Source organism: Fukomys damarensis, unplaced genomic scaffold (genome assembly GCF_012274545.1).
Source record: "Fukomys damarensis isolate Sample0158 unplaced genomic scaffold, DMR_v1.0_HiC HiC_scaffold_15, whole genome shotgun sequence".
Lineage (NCBI taxonomy): Eukaryota > Metazoa > Chordata > Mammalia > Rodentia > Bathyergidae > Fukomys > Fukomys damarensis.
Genome location: NW_022900927.1, coordinates 65521793 through 65545234, shown reverse-complemented (window position 1 = coordinate 65545234; position 23442 = coordinate 65521793). Strand labels below are relative to the sequence as shown.

The following is a 23442-nucleotide window of genomic DNA, read 5'->3' as shown; positions in this document are numbered from 1 at the left end:
AGAAAAGAAAGTCCCCCCACCCCCGGGACGGGTATTGCAATCTTGTGCGATGTGACCTTGCCTGTCATGTCTCCTTTGCTGTGTTCTGCAGGCTGAGAGGCCATAGCCCCAGCTGCATCTGAGGAGCAGGGATGATGCCGCCGTGTGAGCTGGGCATGGGGCATCAGGGGCCACAGCCTTCAGACAGTCAGCAGAATGAGGAAGCCTTGGGCCTCAGGAAGTAGGGAGGTGGCAGACAGCACCTGAGCAGCTTCCACCAGACTGGGGGTGATGGCAGAGGCCTTAGCTGAGGACCAGGTCCTGCTCCCCGCTTCACCCTCACCATCATCATCCCACTGTACACACGGCAGGGAAACTGAGGCCCGGCAGCTCCAGTGCGTGCCCAGGTGCCCAGCTGCCGGCAGTGCTATGGGTGAGGGAGTGGGCCTGAGGGTGAGGCTGGCTCGGGTCAGGATTCTCAGGCTGGTGGGCTGTGCGGGCGAATCTGGGCCAGCTCACTCCTGGCCTGCAAGGAGGAGCCTGGGCCGGGCCTGGGGCTGCCCTGGGTGGTGTGGCCGTGCCCTGGTGGGCAACAGGCGAGTGCTGCCCACAGCCTCCTCAGCCAGAGGATCTTTATTTTCTGTTTATAACTCATTCGCTCTTATTCGTACCTATTTGTGGTTCTGCTCATTACATTTATTGCACGGAGTCGGTGCGTGCACACAACACCTCTTAATTCTTTTCAGTGCCCCCACCCCCTCCTTCCAACTCTTGGTGCCCTTCTCACCTGCAAACCTCTATGTGCGTGTTCTCTGTGATTCTTCACCTTCCCCTTCCCATCTTTTCCCCCTCCCATTTGAAAAAGAGCTCCCTACTTCATATTATCTATCTTCTATTTTGCTCTCTGTTTATTTTTTGAGGGGTTTCTCATGTAAGAGAAACCATGCAGTATTTAAGCTTGTGCATCTGATTTCTTTTACTTAACGTTGTGGTCTCGAGGTGCATCCATTTTCCTACCAGTGACTCAAGTTTATCCTTCTTTATGGCAGAGTAGTATTCCATTATGTGTAAACACCACATTTTCTTTATCCATTCATCTTTTGATGGATACATAGGCCACTTCCCAGGCTTAACTATTGTGAGTTATGCTGCTATAAACATAGGTATGTACATATGCCTGTAATTGTTTTTTTTTTTTTAGCTCTTCCAGGGTGGTAACCTGGGAGAGCAATAGCTGGGCCAAATGGAATTACTTAGTTGTTTGATTTCCACACTAGCTTCCATAGTGATTGTACAGTTTACATCCCGACCAACAAGGTAGAAAGGTTCCTTTCCCCACCACAGTCTTGCGACATTTGTTACTGATTTCTTGAGGTGACCATTCTTCTTGGAGTCTGACTGTTTTGATTGCATTTCAACAATGGCCAGCTAAGGGGAGGATTTTTAGACCCAGAGGCCAAAGATTTGGTTTGGGCAGAGTTTTAAATATAATTGACAAACTTTCAGGAAGCTAAACAGTGGGAAACGTTGGGCCCAGCCTGCAGGGCTGAGTGAGCAGAGCTTGGATGAGGTGCTGAGGCAGGAGCTGAGCACGTGGCCACCTCAGATCTCCGAGCACAGGCCGGGACAGCAGAGACCTGTGGCCAGAAGAAGGGAAAGAAGAGCCCAGGCCCTAGGGTCCCTCACTGGGGCCTCAGCCAGCCCTCCAGGGTCAGTGATTTATCACAGGTAGAGAAACCGAAACCCAGAGACGGCAGGGAAACTTGCCACAGGCTACACAGCCCCTGGAGAAAGTCTGGCATGAAGATTTGCTCCCTCAGCCACGCTCTCGAAGATTTGTTGAGCCCATACTTGTGTAAGGCTTTGCACTAGATGTCCTGGGGGCTTCCAGGAGGACGAGGAAGGAGGCAAGAAAGAGGTAAAGTCTAGAAGTTGGGTCCACACGGCTGGTCTACTCTCTGGCTGTGGGCCCTTAGCTGAGACTATGAGCTACAGCATCCTGTAGGACTTGGTAGTTCCAAAAGGAAGAGTGGGTAAAGTAAGACATTAGGGAGGAGGCATGAGCAAAAGGAAAAGGAAGGAAGGAAGGAAGGAAGGATAAAGAGAGACAAGTACTATAAGTACTGCCGTGTGCTTAACTTGCACTCTGTCATCAAAGCCTCAGACAGCAGCCCACTGCTGTGCTTCAGGACACAGAGACCCTGGCAGAGGAAGCTCAGCAGTGAGCAAGGTCACAAGGCTTGTCCAAGGTCATGCAGCTGGTAGGTCAGGGGCCGTGATTTCAACCAGGCAGCGTCATGTTAGTTCCCAGGCTCTCGGCCAGTAACCAAAACAGTGAATATTTGAGGTCAAGGTGTAACCCTGCCCATTTGAAGGGTACTTGGCAGATCACAGGTCACTTCGTGGCAAGGCTTCCAAGGGTGGAGATGGGGACAGAAATTTCCGGGGTCCTCAGCCAGCAGTTCTATGCTGCCACTTAGGTGGAAATACCAAAGCCTGTAGGAATGGGAACCAGAACCCAGGGCAGGTGGCCATGCCCCTTGAGTCTCTCAGCTGCACTGGCAGCTCGGCAGCTGTAATGTTGCTCCCCTGGCAGACTCAGAAAGCCATCTCATTGACCTCCTGGTCCCCATGGAGCCAGGCATAGCCATGAAATCACAAGTGAATTCAGCCCAGCACCAGCCAAATGTAGTGCACCACACCAGGGAGCTAGCAGCTGCTCCATTTGGGACCAGGCAGGTGAGCAAAGGAGAAGTAGAGACCCAGGCGAAATGTTTCAGGGCAGTGGACAAGCCTGGCAGGAAAGGGAGCTCTTTGTTCTGGTCCCTCTGCACATTTGGCTGCTCCAGCCCCCTGCAGAATGGGGCATGAGTCCTGCCCAGCCTGGGTCCTGAGTGCTGGTGAGGAACAAAGGAGGCACTGTAGGTGATGTCACCATGGTAACTTTTGCCTCAGTGAGGGTACTGGATGGCATGGGCAGGTGTCATTTGCCATAGCAAGTGGCTCATATGAGCAGAGAAGGAGACACAGGGAACTCACAATGCCTTCAAGGGCACCCCCAATGCCTAAGGATGCCCTAATGCTCCCTGGAAGCCAACCTGGGACCAAACCTTTAACACACAGGACTTTGGGGATGTTCAGCATCCAACCACAGCACCAGAAGGAGCATGGCTTGAGAACTACATAGCCACTGGCCAGCTCTGCACCCTCTGGCAAGTCACTGCACCTCTCTGAGCCAGGCTTCTCCCCTGAGAATTAGGACTAATGATGGCAACCTCTCGTGGCTTCAAGGTCAAAGGAGAAGTGCCTGGCTAGTAGGAAAAGCATGACAAGGTGTGGCCAGTGGCGTTCTACGTGGTCACCTGGTGTCCAACCTGATCCTTGGCCTTTGTGCTTCTCCCAGCCAGGGTTGCTGACCCCAAGCCTGGGCTCCGGACTCTGCTGTCATGGGCCTATACTATCTGTCCATCCTGACATCATGACACATTTCCTGTTGATTTGGGTGATTTTTTTCATTGACATAAGCCTCACTCAGCAGCCTCATGGAGGCATGGGCTGTGTCCCTCTGAGGCCACCCCTGTAACCACAGTGCCTACCACAAGCTAGCACGTAATAGTTGCCCAATAAGTGTTTGCAGAATAATGTCATGAAGGAATAGTAGTGCCCCAATATACTGGTACGTTACATTTACCTGGAGGAGGGTATTACAAACAAGTTTTATTATTGATTCTCAAAGAACTGGACTTTGTGTATTTTTTTAAAGAAATAAAGCATTTAAGATGGTGCCACCCCCTTTGCTTCTTTTCCATACTCTTTCTTGGGTGGGGCCACAGTTAACTGCCAGCCCCAGGAAGATGGCATAATAATGAACAGCAAAAAAAATAGCCTCTCTGATATTTGGTGTCCAGATACTAGAATATAGCAATGTGAAGAAGAGGAGAGAAGAGGGTCCCCAGGACCCAGCAAGGTTCTGAAGCAAGAATTGAAGCAAACAGGGAGCAAAGAGAGAGACTTCAACACAGATTAAAGGTGTGGCAAGTGGTCCTTTTCCCTAAGCTCTGACTAAATTCGTGGGAAGGGAGGCTAGAACCTGCAGACACATGGTGACTACTGGCAACACCAGAGGTCTCCACAGAGGAACGTACCAGTGAAACAAAGCAGTGGACAGAGTGGACTGCTGTGGCTAGTGAGTTATTTGTGTTCAGACATCCCCCAGGAGAGGAAATTGGCCAGTATCCCTCTTGGAGAGGGACCAAGTGAGTTTGGAACTCAGAGTAGCTGCAGGCTGGCTAAATCTAGCAGCTCCCAGTGTCAAGGGTGAGGCAGAATTGAGTTCAAGTCAGCAGGAGGTCAAGGAGCCAAATTTAAGCCTGCAAGGAGCTGAGTTCAAACTGGCTGGAGGCAGGCACATGGAGTATTACAGGCTGAACAAATGTAGTTCCATCCTCACAGCAAGAGACCAGCCTGAACTTCAGTGGAGCTAAAGGTGCAGGCTTGCTGGGATTACCCACTACCCCACCATAAATCTACGGCTGGCTTGCTGGGGTTAATCAACATGGATCTGGGCTCTGTCTGCTCACTCTGTCTACCAGTGAAAGCAGAGGCACACCTTGAAGTGGACATTTTTCTTTCTTTCTTCGTTTTTCTTTTCTTATTTTTGTTTTTTTTTTTTCTTTGACTGTTCTTGTTTCTATATGAGTGTGAGTGTTGTTTCTGGTTTTGTTGTTGCTCTTGTTCTGTCATGCTCTTGTTTACATTTCTTCCTTCTCTCTTTCCCTCCTGGCTTCTTCATCTGTTTCCCAAAGTTTGCATGATCTTCCTATGTCCTCCAGCCTGGCTTCTAATCTCTTCCTCTTCTTCAATTTCTCTATTTTTCCCCTAACCCTTTTTAAATTTTCCCCCCTGAAGGTAAAATTGCCACATTGAGGGTATCTTTACTGTATACAGTTTCTTCTTTGTTTTAGATTTAACAAATATAGTTCATACTGTTACAAGAAGCATATTAATAGTGACCATAGTTTGTCACTTTCTAGGCTATTTGATGCTATTGTTATTGCTGATTATACTAGTTCATAGTATAGGTGGCATAATTCTTCTAATCAGTTGTTTTTCCTGATGCACCAAGACTGAGATTGCCTGAGGGTCATAAACAATATATAGGCCGGTGCCAAAGAACCAGGGGCTGGGCCAGATAGGCAGCAGCTCTCATCCCCAGTAAATTGAAGAGGTAGGATCTTGCAAGAGACTCAAACCCTATAAGCCAGCTGTACCTGGAAGACATCTCTGAGAAGTAGTCATTTCCTAAGGACTCAATATTAGCAATAAAGCTACTTGCCATAAGCAACTTACAAGCATCAAACAGGAATTAAACTTTTTTAAAAACTGAAAATGAGAAGACACTTAAGCAAGAAGCAACCTCAGACTTCCAGCTCACCAAAGGCAAACCCAGGGGGCAACACAGTGGAAGAATTCCAAAGCCATCCACTGGGCTCTCTGAAGTGCTAGCAGCAGTCGCAACAACGCAGATGAATGAGGCTTGAGAAAACGCCAGCCTCAGAAGTGGCGAACCCACTGGGGCATCATCCGCCCATCACTGGGCTATGACAGGGGCAGAAGATTCACAGTGCAGCCCTGCATCACAGATGCCCTTTCCTGGAGCCTGTGGGCTGGAAAGCTGGAAATTCAAGTGCCTCATATCCCCCTAGCATGGATGTGGAGAAGGTGGCACTGCTGAGACCTCCAGTGAAAGCAGAGGCATAACTCTTTCCATCTGTAACCATCCTGCTGCTCCCAAGCTGTCACCAGGACCCACCAGGACCCAGCAGGATGGAAGCATTTGCCCTCTGTGTGGCACCAACAGCTGCTGTCACTACAGATACCACAGGCCTGCTGGGCAGGTATTCAGTGTCTCCTGCAGTGGGGCACCTCCACCTGGCCTTAGGTGACATCCCGTGTACTTTTTAGGTTGTGGTTTACTCTTGGTAGAAGCCAACTTGCCTAGCAAGTCAAACCTATGAACTCATGGGTATCATTGCTTACAATAAATCCAAGGCTGGCATTTAAGAGGGGAAAGATTAGTCAATTCAAAGAAAATCCTAAGTAAATACGAATGGTGAACTATTAAAAAAAAATGGCAAAAATAGTGACTCAAATGCTACACATGGTGAGTTTCAGGAATGCTTTGACTGATTATTTTCTGGTCTCTGTTCATCCACCTGTGGCAGCCCTGGGGCCTGGGCTTTTACTCTCTGATTCCCAACACCCAGCACTGTACCTTGGCTCCGTGCATGTGGGTACAGGAATGGGAGCAAGAAGGTGCCGAGGGTAACACAGGCTTGGCATCTCTGAGGCTTTCAAACCCTCCGAGGTCAGGCCCCCCATGCTCTGGAGACAGCTTTGCATGGAGCGAGGACTTTTTTCCCTGTACAGGTTTCTAGGTAGTGACAGTGGGCAAAGGAGACTGGACTGTCACAGGCCATGGTGTGAACGCTAAGGCAGCCAGTGCCAGCCTGAGATGAACTGGGCGCTGAGGATCCCACAGCCACAGCAAGGGTGCAGAGGGCACTTTGGGCAGAGCACCAGCTGTGTAGTCCTGGGAAGGTCACTCCGTGTCCCCACTGTCTCCTTCTCTTTTGGAGGAAGGAGTCCTTGCAGCTTGAGGTGCCCTAGGATGGAGAGAAGCACTGGTCCTGACTGAGAGACACTCGAGGGCCAGAGTTGGGCCCAGCCCCTAAGACTGCTGGCTGGGCCCCAGTCGTGCCTTCTGGGCCCTGCCTCCCTGCCCTGCCCCTAGCCACTCTCCTGCCAGCAGCTGCATCCCAGCCCTTCCCACTCCTGAACCCCAGCTCAGTGCAGACTCATTCTGGTCATCAGCCCTTCCTGCCCCTCTCCCCGGCCATCCTGAGCCTGTGCCCCAGTCGGCTCTGAGCTCCTTGCCCAGCCCATGGTCAGGCACACAGTAGACCAGAGGGTGCAGACTAGGGCCTCGTGGCCGAATGTGGCCAGAGGTGTTTTGCTCACTCTGCTTGGTGCAGACCAGAATTTATGAGAGCACGCAGGATTAAACCCAGAAAATCCCCTTCCAACACCTGGAACATCAGCTTCCTTTGAGAAGCTGGAGGACCTGGTCCTTGCAGAACTGTATTCCTGTCTGCTAGGTGTGCACACATCCATCTGTGTGTCCTCTGCGGTGAGTGGTTGTCAGGGAGACCACCCAGCCCCAGTTCCTACTCTGTGTTCTTTTCCTGTGGTCACTGTCACATCCACAGCAGCGCTGTGCCCCACCCTTCCAGAAGTCCAGCGTCTCTCCCCTTGGGCTCAGATCAAGGTGTCAGAAGGGCTCCCTCCCTTAAGTGGCCCTGAAGGAGAGAGTCTTACTCTTGCCTCTTCTGGTTTCTGGGGGTACTGGTGGCCCCAACACCCCAACCTCTGTCTTCAGGGTCACCTTGCCTGATGCTCTGGGGCCTGAAATCTCCCCGCTTCCCTAAGATAAGGACAAACACCATGTCCTCTTAGGGCCACCCAACAACTCAGCGTAATCTCCATGTCTCTAAATCCTCTGCTTACTCCCATTTGCAGAGCCTTTTGCCACAAAAGGAAACATTAACAGGTTTCAGGGACTAAGATGTGTGGTCTGTGAGGAGCCACTGCCCGCGGTGTCACGCGGTCTGTTCGCGAGAGGCTGGCTGAGGCCGTCCCACAGGAAGGGGCCCTGCCTTCCCGCCACATCTGCACCTGGCCCATGCCACGTTCTCCCTTTGCTCCACGCTTCCCAGGGCTGCCTGTGTCCCCACGTCCCTGTCCCCTCCTCTTGCAAATAAAGAATAGAATAACAGCAACATCTGCAGCATTTCTTGACCTTCTGGGCCTGCTTCTGTCTCCCCCAGGGCCAGTGGTGTCCTCAAGGACAGAGAGAAGGAGGAGCTGAGTAGAGGAGGCCTGTTTTCCATGCGGAGCCTCTCTTTGCCTTGCTTCCAGGCTCCATAGCTCTTCCAGATGTCCTGGGAAAGTTCTGCCCCAGCCTCTCAGGGCCCAAACTGCTCCCCAGCTCCCTCTTCAGCCTCACAGGACCCACTGCCCTCCCCAGAGGACCCCCTTTGTACCCAAGCCTGGCAGAAACCTGGCCAAAGAGCGTCACCCCAAGAAATGTGCCTCCTGCCCCTTCTAAGTTTGAGCATGGAAATACAGTTTTCTGGTTCCTTCCCCAACTGTTAAAGCTCTGGCACAAGGCAGTACTGAGGGACCACATGGAGGGATGGGCCACTTTGTCCAGAATAGACAAGGGCGTGGCTGCTCTGCTAGTGTCTCTGTGGCCAATCATCACGCTGAATTTGTGGTCGGAGTCTGGGGGTCCGTGAGTCACCTCCCCTGCAATGGACACAGACAGCCAGTGTCTACTGCATTTTAAGGAAGGGAAACTGAGGCCGGGGAAGGTCAGGTAGCTGGCCTGGTGTAGGCAGCTAGTGGGTGGCAGGCTTGGCATGGAGTCCCTTCCCCCAACAACCTCTATAAGCAGAGGCTGGGATGCGGGGTGCAGAGAGCCTGGCCTGAGGGTGGGGCTGCTTCTGACGTCTCTTCTGACACTGACTCTGGGTGAACTCTTCTCTGCACTACTCTGCTTTCAACATTTAGCATCTGCCTTGTAGACTTCAGGGGACCAGGCTGGTTCCTTAAAGAAACAACTAACATTTAACTGAGTGCTTATTATGTGCCTCAGTGATTCTGTGTTCCGTAGGAAGATGAACTCATTAAACCTCCTGCATCCATGGGGTGGGTGTTCTTATCCCCCCTGCCTTGCTGAAGAGGAAACAGAGGTGCAGGATAGCTGAGAAGCGACTGGGGGACCTTGGGTGCCAGGAGCAAATGATGGCTGTGCACAGTGGGCTCTGCGGTCTCCACCGTGAGGCAGAGCTGAGCGCCGTGTGGCTGGGAGAAGTGTCTGAGACAAGGGTGGTGGTGCCATCTTTGTTCACGGGGCAGGAGACGGGGTGGGGTGAGGATGAGGGCGAAGGGCCAGAGCTGGGGCTGGAGATGCCCTGGGCCGAGCGAGCTGCGGCCCGCGTGTGAGGACTGGGCTTTTACAGTGAGCAGAGGTGCAGTGACAATAATCCAGAAGCAGGATGACTTGTCTGGGGGCTGAAGCCGATGTGGCAAAGGGGCCGCTTCTACCTTACTTTGAAGGTGTGGCTGGCAGAACGTGCTGATGGGTTGGAGACAGAATGTGAGTGAAAGAGAATAGCAAGGTGACCTCAGGCTGTGGGGTCTGTCAGATGGACGGAGTCCCACCCCAAGGCGGGCAAGGAGAGGCTGCAGGTCAGCATGGAACCTCAGCTTCTGGTCAGCCTTATCGGGACGGATGTGGGGCACTGGGTCTGTGCAGGGGCCAAGGGCGGAGGACACTTCAGGGAGGTGCAGTGACCCACTATGACCCAGCCGTGAGAATCTACATCCTGTGGGCGCTGACAATGGTGGGAGCGAGCTCAGGAGAGAAGGCTTAGAGACTCCCCCTATAAAGTGGAATAGAAAGCAATGAGTGGTGACTGACAGAGTCTAGGAAAGGTTCTTATTTTTAAGGGCGATGTTACAGTGATGTGTTCCAGTGAGGATGGGAATGGTGTGCTGGTGAGCCAAAGGGAAGCAGGACAGAGAGGAGAAGCAGGCGGGTGTCCTGAAGCTGGGGAAGGCAACATGGAGAGCACAGTGGGGAGAGGGGAAGGGAGGCCTTGGGCCCAGGGCTGGCGAGGCAGGCATGGCTGTGGGAGCTTCTACTGCTCTCCTGTGATTACTTCTAACGCATTCTGTGACAAACAAATCCAAGTCCTCATCACTCAGAGAACAGAGGGGTGGTGTGAGGGGCCTGAGGAGGAGAAATTGGTGTCAATCTTAGCCAAAAAGAGGGCTTGGGAGCTGCTCGGGCTGGCAGGGAGGTCCTGAGCCCTTGCAGAGAAGTCACATTTTCCCCAGCCGTGTTCAGAGGTGCTGTTTTATCATCTTTGCAGATGGGCTGGGGGCTGGGGTGAAATGGCCCAAGTGATATTTGCAGTGGAACGGCAAGCCAGGTGGGTTGGGGGTACCTGTGGATACCAACATGGCATGACTCAGGGAGTCGATCTATAAATGTGTACAGTCTGGAGCTCAGAATAGAGGTGCGTCATCAGAGAGAGGAGATAGTGAAGCCCAAGGAAGCAGGTGCCATCTCTAGGGAAGGGAGTGTAGAGTTAGGGGAAGATGGGCATTAACTGTGAGAATACCTTCATTTTAGAAAGAGAAAGAGGAAAGAGACCCATCAAGGAAGGCAAAAAAAAAAAAAAAAGCTGAAAATATAGGAGCTTGTTGATCCTGGAACCTAGAAATAAAGCAGTTAAAAAAAAAAGAGTATAAAATCATTCAGGGAGGCCAAGGAGAAGAAAATGGCCACTCAGTTTTTCAGGAAGGAAGCCAGAGTTGGGTTATCTTACAGCATTTAGCAGAAAAGTAAAGAAAAGGAAATCATGAGCAAAAAGATAAAGGGCCTGAAAGAATGGGTGCAAGAGAGCTATGTACAAATGCCAGGACTTTGAAAGGAGAAAAAAGGAATAACTGGAAGAAAAGTAATAAAGACATAACAGAAGAAAATGTTTCAGAAGTACAGAAAGACCTGAATCATCTGATCATAGGGATTCCCCCAGTACTAGAGAGATTAATGATGAAATAAATACAAATACAAAATATGGCTATAATTTTGAGCCCTAGTCTAAGAAAAAAATCTTAAGTTTTAAGAGAAAGAGAGATTTGGATCTACTTAAAAAGAATGGAAAGGGAGGACACACCAGGTTATTCATTTGTAAAGCAAGAAGTTAAAAAAAAAACTGGGAAAATGTTCTCAGACTAGTGAGAAAAGGGCGCCATTCACATTGGAGAGGCTCTAATGTGCCAGGATCTTAAGCAACCCATGACTACCTTTTCTGGGGAAATTACCTAAGGATATGCTCCAGTCAAATGAAACTCCAATCAAAATAAATATCCCAGAATGAGAGGAAACAAAGCAAATGATGTGTGCACACATGCACACGTGTGTGTGTGTGTGTGTGTGTGTGTGTGTGTGTGTGTGTGTGTGTGTGTGTGAAACCAGCAATCAATCCTTTGACAGAGAAATCCCAGGAAAGTAATGAAAGTAATGGGAGCAGAAACTGGACAGCAAGGGGTGTAAAAGCAGTACCAGAGAATATGCAGGAAGTGCGGAGCTCAAATAAGAAAAGAAGCCACTCAGGGAGGGGGTTGAAGGAGGGTTGGACTTATTTAGAAAAGCAAAAGCCAAGCATAGATGGAGGCAGAGGAAGGGGTTGTGAGGAGGCCAGGGTATGCAGGGTATACTGTAGGGGTGAAGTAGATTCCAGTGACTTGAGCACAGGCTCCTTCCATGGCTGCAGCCTCACGCCTTTGATTAGCTTTGATTTGGGGGCACGAGAGGTGCAGGAAAGGTCATACGAGGGAAGGGTGAGGTGGGAAGGAAATGCCTTCCTGTTGTGTTAGCCAGCTCTCCACTGTCGTGACAAAATGCTGGAGAAAAGGAGGCAGAGGTTTATTTCGGGTCAAATTTCAGAGGTTTCAATCCCCAATCACCTGACTGTTGGTTCCGGGCCTGTGGCAAGCGCAACATGGTGGAAGGGTGTGGAGGGGCAGAGCTGCTCAGCTCCTGGTAGTCAGGTAGAAGAGAGAAAGTCCCTAGTGACCGCATCCTGCAGCCTCCACCACCTCCAGTAACGAATTAAACTAGGAGACTGCACTGAAGTAATCTGCTTCCGGGTCACAGCACTCAGGACCTGATCACCCACAAAGGCCCAGGCTCTGAGCACTGCTACTTGGGAGCAAGACTTCTGCACTGAGCTTTTAGGAGACCTTTGAGATCCAAGCCGCACAACTGTGGATGTGCAGCCACCAGGACTGCACACGTGGTGCACACATTTTAATGTCTGCGTGCTTGGTTCCCTATCTGAGTGCAGCCCAGTCAGTGCCGGGTCACCTGGGCTGAGCCTGGAGGACTGACTTTTTCGGTTGGTTGTCATTTGCTTTGCTTTTGCTTTTGCACTCGGAGGACCTAAAGCCTACCTGGGACTCACCCTGGGCCTGGGGCAGGGTGGGCAGGGACCAGACGCTTGGTCCTTGGGGGCCTGGTAAACGTGCAAGACAGCACTCGGGACTCGGTGAAGCATGGGGCTGGCCCTGTGGCTCAAGGGGCCGGGCCTTCTGAGCCCTGCAGGTGCAAATCTTGGCTCCCATTCACTGTGGAATCTGAGAAAAGGGTTCTCCAGGGACACTGGTTCCTCACCATAACAGAGGATGCTGACACCGAAGGTTTGCGAGCCCTACACCTGTCCACCCACCAGGACATCAGGGATGCCATCCTGAAGACCAGGACAGTCCCCTGTGCTGAAGGAGAAGTATCTGTCTCTTGCAGAAGGTCCAGAAAAGCTTCAGGCCCAGAGTTGGAGATGGGAAAAGCACAGAAGGGCAGAAGGAGCCCGAGGGCCTCTTCCACTGCCCTGGGGACTTCCCAAGGCTCCCAACCCCACCCAGCTGCTTCTGCCTGCAGCTCTGAACACCCATCGCCCACCGCCTCACGCAGCATCTGGCTTTGCCATCAGGGATCCAGCAGGATGCAGATGCCCCTGGAGACCAGGGCTGCTGCCCCTGACTCGGGGCACAGGGTCACCCCTGGGTGCATGCCCTTGCAGCACCATCGCCACTGGGCAAAGGGGTACAGTCCCCTCCCCAGGCTGACCTCAGCGGCGCTCACGTGTCTGTCCTGCCAGAGGCGGCCCTGCACACCCTCCCGCCCACGTGACCTCCCCTCGCTCCTCGAGCCTGTCATTTTCTCATTATCGTCACCACCCCAGACCCAAACTTGTCCTCTGCTTTCCTGTTTCCAATTAAACTCTGTCCCATCCGGGATCCTGGGCCATACTGTTCTGTGGTTGCTGGAGGGGGGATGCCAGCGTGCGGAGGAAACCCTCACCCAGCGACCGGCCTCATGGGCTAGCAGGAGGGCCTGGGTGGGGTTGGTGAGGGCCCCAGCAGATGCCCAGGCAGCGGGGTTTGCGGTGGGCATGGGGCGGGGCTGTTTTCCTTCCTGGCTTGTGCTTTACTTTCGCAGCCGCTGCTCCTCCGAGACCCCAGCATTCCAGTTCCCAGGGCTAATTTTAGCTGCCTGGGACCGGCTTGACCCTCGCCCCGCAGTCCTCCACCCCCAGTGCTCAGCCTGCCCTCTGGCTCACACCCTCCACTCCACCCCTGCCCCCGTGGAGAATTGCGATCCAGGCCAGCATGACGAGGTCCCCCCCAGCCTGGAGACCCTCAGAGACCGGAAGCTGAACAGTAGGGTGGAGTGGGAATGACTTCCTGCCTCCCAAATAAGGCTGCACTGTTCAGGGCATCAGCCAGGAGCCCACAGCCCTGTAGAGCTGTGAGGAGAGGGACAGGAGGGAGATCATTTTAAGATCTTGCGTGGGGTTTAGGTGGACGAGACAGAAGTCCGACTCTCCCAGCCTCTCACTCCACCAAGCCCAGGGAGGCGGCGTGGCTGCCCCTCGGGTGCTGGTGGAGAAACCCAGAACAGAGGCCGAGCCTGGGAGCCCAGCACCTACCTTCCAGCCCCAGGCTCCTCAGGCTGCATTTCCCACCCATTTCTCGGGACCCATGGCCCTGGCAGACTTCCCGAGCTCTTCTTCCTGGGGGCTGCACATCACTCTGGGGTTGAGGACCTGCCCACCTCTCTGGGAGTACTCAGGACTCATGTCCCACCCAGGACAGGCTGACCCTGCCCCAGGGACCTTGCGGCTGGCCTCTCCCCATCTGTCCCGGGGAGCAGGACCTGAACAGCAGGACCTGCCCTCAGGTCCGTCCGACAGCGCCTCTGAGTTTGTGCAGAGTTCCCTGGCCGTTCTCTGGGACTGGGCAGGCTCCCGGCCACTGCGTGCCCTTGCTCATGCCCACCGCTTCTTCCCCGGGCTCCTCCCCTTTGTGAGAAGAAAATCACAGAGAGCTCTTAGCAGTTGAGGGGCTTGGGAAACTGAGGCCAGGAAAGTGGCGGGGCAGCCAAGAGGCACTTGGTACCTTTGGGGCCGAGTTGAGAGTAGGAGTAAGGATGCATGTGTGCCGAGCAGGTGACTGACTGCAGACCAACTCCTCATCCCATCCCTGGGTGGAGGATGGCTGGTTGGGCACCAGGCACCGGCTGCTCCCCACCAGGGTGGGAGACTGGGGTGGGGAGCAGCCATCGGTGCTACTGTGCCTGGCTTGCTCGGCTCTGCGCCAGCGGCCCAGCCAGAATCTCTTCAGAGCTCCACCCGGCAAGACTTCATCTGCACAAGTGCAAAGGAGCCTCCCTCAGAGCCCCGGGCCTCAGGGTTGAGCCATGGCACGGCTAGGTGCGCTTGCCTTCTATGGCCCTAGAGCTCCCAGGCATGGCGGGGTCAAGGGGCTGCTCACTGGTCCGCACTGCAGCCTGGTAGGGACTGGCTGGACTCTGGGTCTGAGGCACCAGTGGAGCCGGCAGGGAGGCTCTGCCAGACGAGGCTCAGAGCTGCTGAGCTTGAGTTCCCACAAGGCCAGGGGGTGGCAGGGCACTGGCACTGGCTCGAAGCTGCTCCCCCAGGAGCTGCTCGCACCCAGAGTCCCATTGGGACACAGCTCAGCAGAATGCTTTGTCGGCCAAGAGCTGCTGACCTCTGTCCACAGGTTCCGAGGCAGCTGTGGTTTGGGCACAGTTACTGCTCCTGACCGTGTCGCGTGCGTCCGTCCACTCACAGCAGGGAACCAGGAGTTCAGAGGGATGAAGTAGCTTTCCTGAGGCCACACAGCTGATTGCCTGATTTCCCAAATACCTGCCAAACCCCTTGCATGCCTCTGGCTTGGGAAGTCCATCGAGGAGACCTGGATCCCACTCGAAAACTTCCCACGTCCTCTTGGGCTGTCTCCTGTCTGACACCATGGCGAAATGCAGAAAGAGAGGTCAGTGAGGGACCGTTCCGCCCTTGGGTACCAGCTGACACTTGTGGGAGGCTGCTGGTTTCCACCATATCTGAAGCTCAGGAGAGCCGGGTAGATGCTCCATGCGCCTGCTGACTTTCTCCAGCACTGGCTCAGGTGCAGAAGCATGGAGGCAGAGCCATGTCGGTGGAGGGTGAGAATCTGGCCAGTGCTGTCCGACTCACCGTGGGCACCACGGCTGTCCCACCGACCCCAGACGGGAGAAAGCCCTGATGACAACCCGATCCGAAACCCAAGTCCACGAAGTGGCAGACTTCGAGTAAATACTGTCAGTGTTGACCTTTCTTCCCTCAAAAATGCAGCCATCGAGGGAAGACCGAACAGTTTTGTGGAAAGCGTTGCTGAGAACTGTCCATCATTAGAAAGAACAGTGTCGCTGATCGGGACCCCACTTCTGGTGTCCAAGGTGCTGGTGAGACGCTGGCAGCCCCAAGTTGCAGCTGCGAAGTATGCAGCCGTGCAGGGTGTGGGAGCGAGTGTCACAGAGAGGGTTGCAAGTGGAAGTGCGTGCTGTTTCTCAGCTCTTGCAGTCCGTTCTTTGTGTTTGATTTCTTCCACCGGTTTTCCCAGGCGGTGTTGGAGCTGCACAGGGAGCATTGCACGATCCTGGCTATCGTGGAGCCCGGGGCTTAGGAGGGGGCTGCTATTGGGGTGACAAGGAGTCACCCCACAGTGCACCAGAACTAGAGGCGGGAGCTGCAGTGTGGGCCTTGGGGTGCGGCTTCAGGGTGAGAACGTTGCTGGCTTCAGAGGAGAGGGCCGAGCAGGCAGAGTGTGGAGGAGGCAGGCGCAGGGGCCCGAGTCTGACCCTCCTTCTGTTGCTTCTTGGTGCTGCAGCCTGGAGAACCGCTTGGCCTCTGTTTCCCTGCTGTGAAGGGAGCCTGGAACCAGCGCCAGGTGGCCATGCAGAGGGTCCACCCTCAAGGGAACCCACCCCAGGTCCACCCCGGGGTCGGGAGGATGGGAGCCGCTGCTCAGGAAATTGCTTCTCTGAACTCTCACCATAGCCTGAGCAAGGGCAGCCACAGGCACCCATCTCGGTGGGGTCTAAGGCTGACAAGACGTCCGGCGGGGCTGGAGCTCTGCGTTCTCAGCAGATGTGCCGCTCTGAGATTCCTTCCCAGTGCCTGCCCTGCCCGTCTCCTGCCAGAACAGGGCTGGGAGGGGAGAACGTGGGGTCCAGCGGAGCCTCCCTGTGGAGCCTCCCGGACAGTGGAGTCAGAGTCCCTCCCTACACGGGGCCCTCCCTCACATAACGTGGGGTCCAGCGGAGCCTCCCTGTGGAGCCTCCCGGACAGTGGAGTCAGAGTCCCTCCCTCACGGGGCCAGGCTCACGGCCCTGGGGAGAGAAGTGATGAAGACCCCGCCCAGCCTCCACCCCTAGAGGCAGAGGAAAGTGGTTCCTCACCTTCCCTTCTGCCCAGGGCTGACGGTGCCCAGGCCATGTGGTGACCAGAGGGCACTGAGAACTTCTGGAGCTCAGGATGGAGTAAGGGGAGGGCTGGGCAGAGCAGCCGGACATAGCCTGGCCTCCAAGCACTTATTCGTGTGGATCCTAGTGGGCCTCTGTGTGGAGAGAGTGACCAGGCAGCTCAAGAAGTGGAGACCGAGCAGGGGATGGGCAGCGAGGGGACGAGGCTCTGGCCGTGGGTCGCCCTGCCAGGCAGTTGGCAGCCAGGCCTTGGCCGCCAGGCGGGACTTCCCCAGAGGCTGTTTCACTGCAATAGGACTCGAAGCTCCCCTGCTAGGCCCAGGAAGGGGCTCTGCACAGGGGAGTTTGAGTCACAGGCCTGGGCCCCCGAGCAGCTCCCCAGCTGGACACTGGTGACCCAGACTGAGGGAACAGTCCTGCCCACAGGGAGCCATGTTCCAGAGACCAAGTGCGATGTGAGCCATGACACCTGTGACCATAAGGCCACCAGGGTCTCCCAGCCCAGGGAGAGGAAGGTGGGGGAGAAGAGACAGGACCAGCTACGCGTGACGCACATGCTGGGGAGGCACCATGTACCCCTGTGCCCGCTGGTGGTGCCCTGTTGTGAGCTTGGCGGTGCTGAGAGAGTGGCTCTAACGTCCCCGGCACCGAGCCCAGGCAGGCGGCCGGCACGTGACAGCCACTTCGCAGTGCACACGTCAGAATGTTGAAGTAGACACATTTCTGTCCACTGTAGTTCAGCAAAACGGGAGACCAGTATATTCTTTAAAAGCAGAACAAAAGAAAGGGAATCTGCTAGTTGGAAAAGAGAGGAGAGAGGTGGGTAGTGCCAGGGGCTGGGCTGTCCCGGGACCTCAGAGGCCAGACTGGAAGAACCCACGCAGCTGTGTTCAGGTTACTGGTGTGTGTCCACAGGCCCCTCCCTGCCCCCATTTGAGGCTGTAAAATGGGGTCATAGCCTTGCTCGGAACAGGGCCTAGGTGACCTTCAGTCTGCCCACTGAGTGGCAGCTGGATGAAGGACAAGGTGCGCGTCCCTCGTCCGATACAGACAGATGCCAGGGAGTTAAGTACCATTGACCCTTGGGCTGCCAGGACCTGTGGTACAGAAGCAAGTGTGCTGGGGACCTCAACAAACTTGGGGTGCTTTCTTTAGACTGTGGCAGCCAGCGAAGGCCCCTGGTGGGCCTTGGACAGCCCGGCCACTGTGCCTTAGCCCGCATGGGGAAGTCTGTTGACTCCGGGCCCTTTGGGTGGAGGAGTGACCCTTCCTGTGGCCCTCCCTGGAGCCCTGTGTGTCACTGTCACGGGACAGACAGGGTCTTCCACAGGCGGCTGAGTCAGGAGTGAGGAATTCCTGGAGGTGGCCAAGCCCCAAGCCCTCGGGATTTGAAGGGGCAGCGCCCACCCACCTACCTTGGAGTCACACAGTCAGCAGTCAGCAGTGAGCAGACCTGCAGGCCCAGGGCCCGACCCTTCACACACTCTGCGCTCTTGGACCCGTTGGGCTCCACTTGGGTTCACCGGAGGGAGGGGCTCAGGCTGAGGCGGGAGGGTGCTGTCACACCAGGCCTCGCTTAGGGCCACCCGAGGCTCTGGCCAGGAGGAAGTCGGTGTTCCGGGCTAACCCCAGGCCTTCTGATTAAGGGGCTCTGCGGGCAGCCAGCACTTTCTCAGGGAGCCCGGCCTCCCGCCCCGTGCACCTCTGCCTGTCCACGAAGGAGGAGACCAAGGTGCTCTCACAGTCTGAGGCCTGGGAGAGGGCAGGTGCTGGGGAGGAGGGTGGCAACAGTCACCATGGCCACAGCAGCAGCAGGAAAGTCTGGGAGGGAGAGTGTGGGGGCTCAGCAGAGGGACTTGGAGGGGTCTGGCAGGGAGGAGGACCGAGCCGCTATGGTAAACTGAGGCAGTGCCAGGGTGGCAGGGATTCGGAACCAGGTGTGGTGCGCACAGACCCGCCCTTGGCATGAGCTGTGCCTAATGGAGCCCATCAGCCGGCACCCCTGGACCCTCGGTACACGTGTAGCTGGAGCTCCAGGTCCCGGGCACTCAGCGAGTCAGGCTGTGAGGCTGTTGTTTTACTTTATTGAGTGCTGGCCACATTTCAAGGACCATTCTAGGCTTCGGGCTGCGGTGGACAGGTCCCACCCTTGGGGAGGAGCCCAGTGGGAGGGTGCCATAGCCACCACAGTGGGCTTCCCCAGCTCTGCTCCCAGTGCCCCTTAGGCCTTTCGGGGGGTCCTGTCACCGGGGTTCCCAGAGTCCGCCCTTGCTGGGTACCTGCCGAGGCTCAGTGCCACCCAGCAATGGCCGGGACATAGGGACAAGAGCACAGCCCGGGCCCCTAGAGCAGCCACCTGCCAAGTCCTCTGGCCACCTCCTCCTGCTGGCCAGGTCCTGGGCCCAAGTGCAGGCCTCCATCCTCCCCTTCAGTCCTGGCACTGTGCCTTCACGTTCCTAGTGACCTCACCCAGGCCACAGCCCGAGCCTCACGTAGCCGGGAGAGCTGCACAGAGCCTGCCCCCACGCAGTGTCCCACACTGCCCTCAGATCCCCACCCAAGCCAGATTGGCTGGGGCCATAGTCAGACCCCACACCCTGCCTCGTGCTTATCCCCGCCCCCTGCCCCAGCCTGCTCTGCCAGCAGCTCCAAGGCCTGCAGAATCCAGTGTCTCTCACTGTCAGTCACCACCGCCCTGACTGCTTGTCCAGCTTCTTTCCTCACTTCCTGTCTGAGTCTGCAGTTCCACATCTGCAGATCACAAGTATTTGCAGGAGAATTGTGTCCATCCTGAACAAATGAGGCTCTCATTCTCGGTGCTATGTCAGAGCACTTGCGTTCTGTGAGCACTCTGGGCATCTGGAGATGGGACAGCTCGTAGGCCAAACCCAGATACTGCAGCACTTCATAAGGGACACGACTCCTGGGTTCAAACCAGCCCCCCACAGACGCCAAGGGACCGCGAACCGTGTGACCAGAAGAACTTGCCCTCACCCTGGCTGCTGGCTTCAATGTGAGGATTTACCCCACACAGACCTGAGTCCTGCGGTTAGTGAGGCTGTTCCCCGGCTGTGTGACCCTCAGATCCTCGCTGCTGCATCTGCCTCCTCCTCTTTCTCCTCCTCCTGTGTAAGCCAGGGTTAAAGGTGGAAACTTCCATCCTTTCTGCACATTTAAGGGGGAAAGGAGGACCTAAGGGGAGGGAGACTTGCTTACACCTCTAGCCAAGTCTGAAGCACGTCTCCGGAGGGGCACAGTGGCGGCATTGCTGCCATCGGTGCCACACTGTGCCTGGGAGAGTGGCTGCCGCTCTGTGGGTGAGAAACTCCTCCCGGGTGCCCTGGCCTGGCCTCTCTTCTCTGATCCTAGAAAGGAGAGGGACTGCCGAAGAGGCCGCCACAGTCGTTGCTGTTGTGACGGCCAGCGCCCCGCAGACGTTAGGCTGCGCTGCAGGGCCCAGGGAGTCCGGGACGGCTCGGCTGGGGGTCCACCCCATGCACACCGCGGCCTTCAGCTGCCCTTCAGCAGCCCAGCACCCAGATGAGGAGGCACCAGGGCTTCCTAGCAAAGCAAGCGCGGAGTCCGTGGCCTTCCTTTGTGTGATGTGGTCTCTCTATCTCTGTTTTTATCCATCTGTGCTTGCAGCACATCTCGTCTACACTCCTTGTGTGGAGCTGGCGCCCACTTCAGTTCCTTTTCCACCCCCTTCTCTCCCACCCTCCTTCCTCCCTCCATCTCCTGATCCCTTTCCCATTTGAGAAAGATTTATCTCCCTACCTCCTGTTACCTTTCATTTCACTCTTTATACTTTGGGTTTCTCGTATAAGGGAAGCCGTGCAATATTTAAGCTCGTGGGTCTGACTTACTTCGTTTCGTATTATGGCCTCAAGGTGCGTCCATTTCCCTACAGGTGACTCAGGCTGGTCTTCCTGGCAGAGTGGTGCTCCACTGTGTGTAAACGCCACGCTTTCTTTGTCTGTTCACAAACACATAGGCCTCTCCTAAGACTTAGCTCTGATGGGCTGCGCTGCTAGAAACACGGGTGTGCGTGGATCGCTGCCATCGGAGGTCTTGAACTCTTTCAGGCAGATCCCTAGAAGGGGAGCAGCTGTGTCAGATGGAATCTCTACTCTCAGGATTTGCGGAATCTGCGTACTGATTCCCATGGTGGTTGTACTAGTTTGTGTTCCCACCAGCGATGTTGAAGGGTTCTTTTTACCCTGGGGCCTCCCCAGCATTTGCTATTATGTGATTTCTTGATGATGGCCATTCTTTCTGGGGTAAGATGGAATCTCAGTGTTGTTTCAATTTGCAATTCTCTAATGGCCAGTGACGTTGAACATTTCTTTATGTCTTTATTAGCCATTTGTACTTCTTCTGTGGAGTATCTATTTCACTTGCCCCTTTTTTTGACTGAGTCTTTTATTTTTTGTGGCAGGATCTATTTTTTTTCTTCACAATGTGTACACGTATTTTCACTCTAACCTGAATCGATCCACAATGGATACTACGAAAATGTCAGCTGAGATTTTCTGCAAAGAAAATGTCTGAATTTTGAATGAGAGGCTTCTCCATGTGTCCAGAACGCATTGCAACCCCACGGACAAACTCAAAAGCAAAAGCAGTGTGGCCAGCAGGCCGGAAGGTCTCCCCAAACACCGCTAAGCACCCTTCCAAGTAGCTGCTGCTGCCATTGTCCAGAGCCTATTCCACAACACATTCCGTTTTCAGGGTGGTTACGGGGCTTCCAGAAAGAAAATCTAAAGCATGTGTGGGTAACTCATGGCTTCAGGACCCTCCAGCCCAAAAGGACCATGGAAGACCCTCCTTGAGTTCTTCATATAGTCTGGATATTAATCGTCTTTCTGAGGAATTGCTGGCAAAGAAATTTTCCCTCTCTGAAGGGCAGCCTGTCTCTTTGTTCTGTTGATCATGTCCTTGCTGTGCAGAAGCTTTTTAATTTAATATGACCCTATTTGTTGCTTCTCAGTATTATTTCTTGTGCCACTGGGGTGCTGTTCAGAAAGTCCTTGCCTACGTTATGACTTCAAGAGTTTTACCTATTTTATCTTCCAGCTACCTAAGTATTTCTGTCTTAACACTTACATCTTTGATCCAGTTTGATTTTAGTGTATTACATGATTAGAGACTTGGACCTAGACTCAATCTTCTGCACGTGGACAGCCAGTTTTCCCAGCACCCTTTATTAAACAGGCTGTCTTTCCTCCAGTGTGTGGCTTTTGGTCCCTTTGCCAAAGCTCAAGTAGTTAAATATGCTTGGGGTTGTTTCTGCACCCTCCATTCTGTTGTAGTGATCCCCTTGTTTGTGCCAGTGCTGTGCTGTTTTTATCACTGTCACTTTATAAGGTAATTTGAAGTCCCCGTATCCCTGTCCTTCTCCTCTGCCCGAGTCTAAGTGTTCAGTGTCTTCTCAGTGTGTGCCTTCCAAAGCAATCCTCTGTTGGTCAGTTTTCTATCACTGTGACAAAATACCACAGATAAACTACTTAAGAAGAGGAGAGGTTTATTTTGGCTCATGGCTTCAGAGGTTTCAGTCCACGGTCTCTTGGCTGTGTGGCTTTAAGCCTGTGGTGGCACCGATGTCACGTGGCAGAGGAGGCCACTCATCTCACAGTGGCCAGAAAGCGGAGAGTGAGAGGAGGGCTGAGTCCTCCCTGCAACCACATCCTCCCCTGGGTCACCTCGCAAAGCTCCCCCACTTCCCACAGCACCAACAGCAAGGGCCAAACCTTCGGCACATGAAGTTTAGAGGGAGGTTTAATAGAGCCCCAGCCAGCCCTGGCGGCGGGTAGGCAGGTATGGCAGGACTGCTCCCACTTGCCCCGAGCCTAGAGCAGCTTGGACCACGCTGGAACCAGTGGGACACAAGTCCACACTAACTCTGGCATCCGTCAACTGAGCGCCCAGGGGTGGCATTCAGAATCTCTAACAACTGGCACAGGACCTGGGAGCCCATGCCCTGCATGGTGGCACAGTGCCAGCGGGGAAGTGTCCTGCAGGCAGAAGTGCCCACCAATCCTGGTGTGGCCGGCCTGGGGCTCCTCATCTGTGAAATGGATTTGAAAGAAGCACCTGCTGTGGGGGACTTCAGCATCCCTCTTCCCCATCGAAGTTCAGAACTCATTTAGAATAAGGAAATGAATGAGCAAACAAAATAGGAAATGTCCCTGGCGGCCTGGGGACATCAGCTGGAGGGGCCCTGCCCTGCAAGGTCATTCGAGGGTTTGGGGCTGTGTGGAACCAGGATCCCTGCCCCACGTTGTGGTTCCCTCTGGGTCCCCAGCCTCACTGCTGTTCCCCACCCTGCCCAGCCACGTTCCAGCCACACTGGGATTTGGAGCCATTTTTAACACACCAACTCCTCTGATCACACTGCTCCTTTGTCCTAGATGTTCTGCCTGCCTTCTCTGGCCCACAGATGCCTTCTCGCTTATTAATGCCAGGCTCATATCCCTGTATCAGAAGCCTCACCACCAGAAACCTGAACTGAAATTGGGGCCCTGCATGACGTGCTGCTCCTGGTAAATAGCCAGCAGGGAGGAGCAGGTTGAGTTGGCCCGTAAGGAAACAGACGACATAAAGCGCTGTCATGTTCAAAGCCGCACAGCCCGGGCGGGGGGCACTTCCTCCAGACCCGCCGTCTTCCTTACCCTCCGGTGCCTCATTGCTGCTGTGGCCCTGTGCTTCTTGCTGCTGGAAATGAGGGAGCTGCGGGCCCTCTGATGGGGCCAGGTGTGTTTTGGCCTCTGTGTGTGGCATCTGCTGACTTGGGTGATAGGGTTGCCTTGGCCCGAGAGCCCTGCTTCCCAGGGAGCATTGTGCACCCTGTGGTACTAACAACCCAGAGCCTGTTGGAGGCTGCACCCCACTTGTGTGTGCCTGTAACTCAAGGTCTTGGCAGATGTCCTTAGCTCTGGGCCATCCACATGGCACAGAGGCAACAGAAAATAAGCGGGGAGTCATGGTTGGGATCACTGTATTAG

The 23442-nt window shown here is 54.6% G+C and overlaps 1 protein-coding gene across 6 annotated transcripts in view; it reads left to right on the top strand.

Annotated features, from left to right (window-relative positions):
• Nucleotides 1-23442, top strand: part of Syn3 (synapsin III) — a 278828-nt gene that overhangs the window by 150704 nt on the left and 104682 nt on the right. The gene's annotated exons all lie outside the window — the stretch shown is intronic.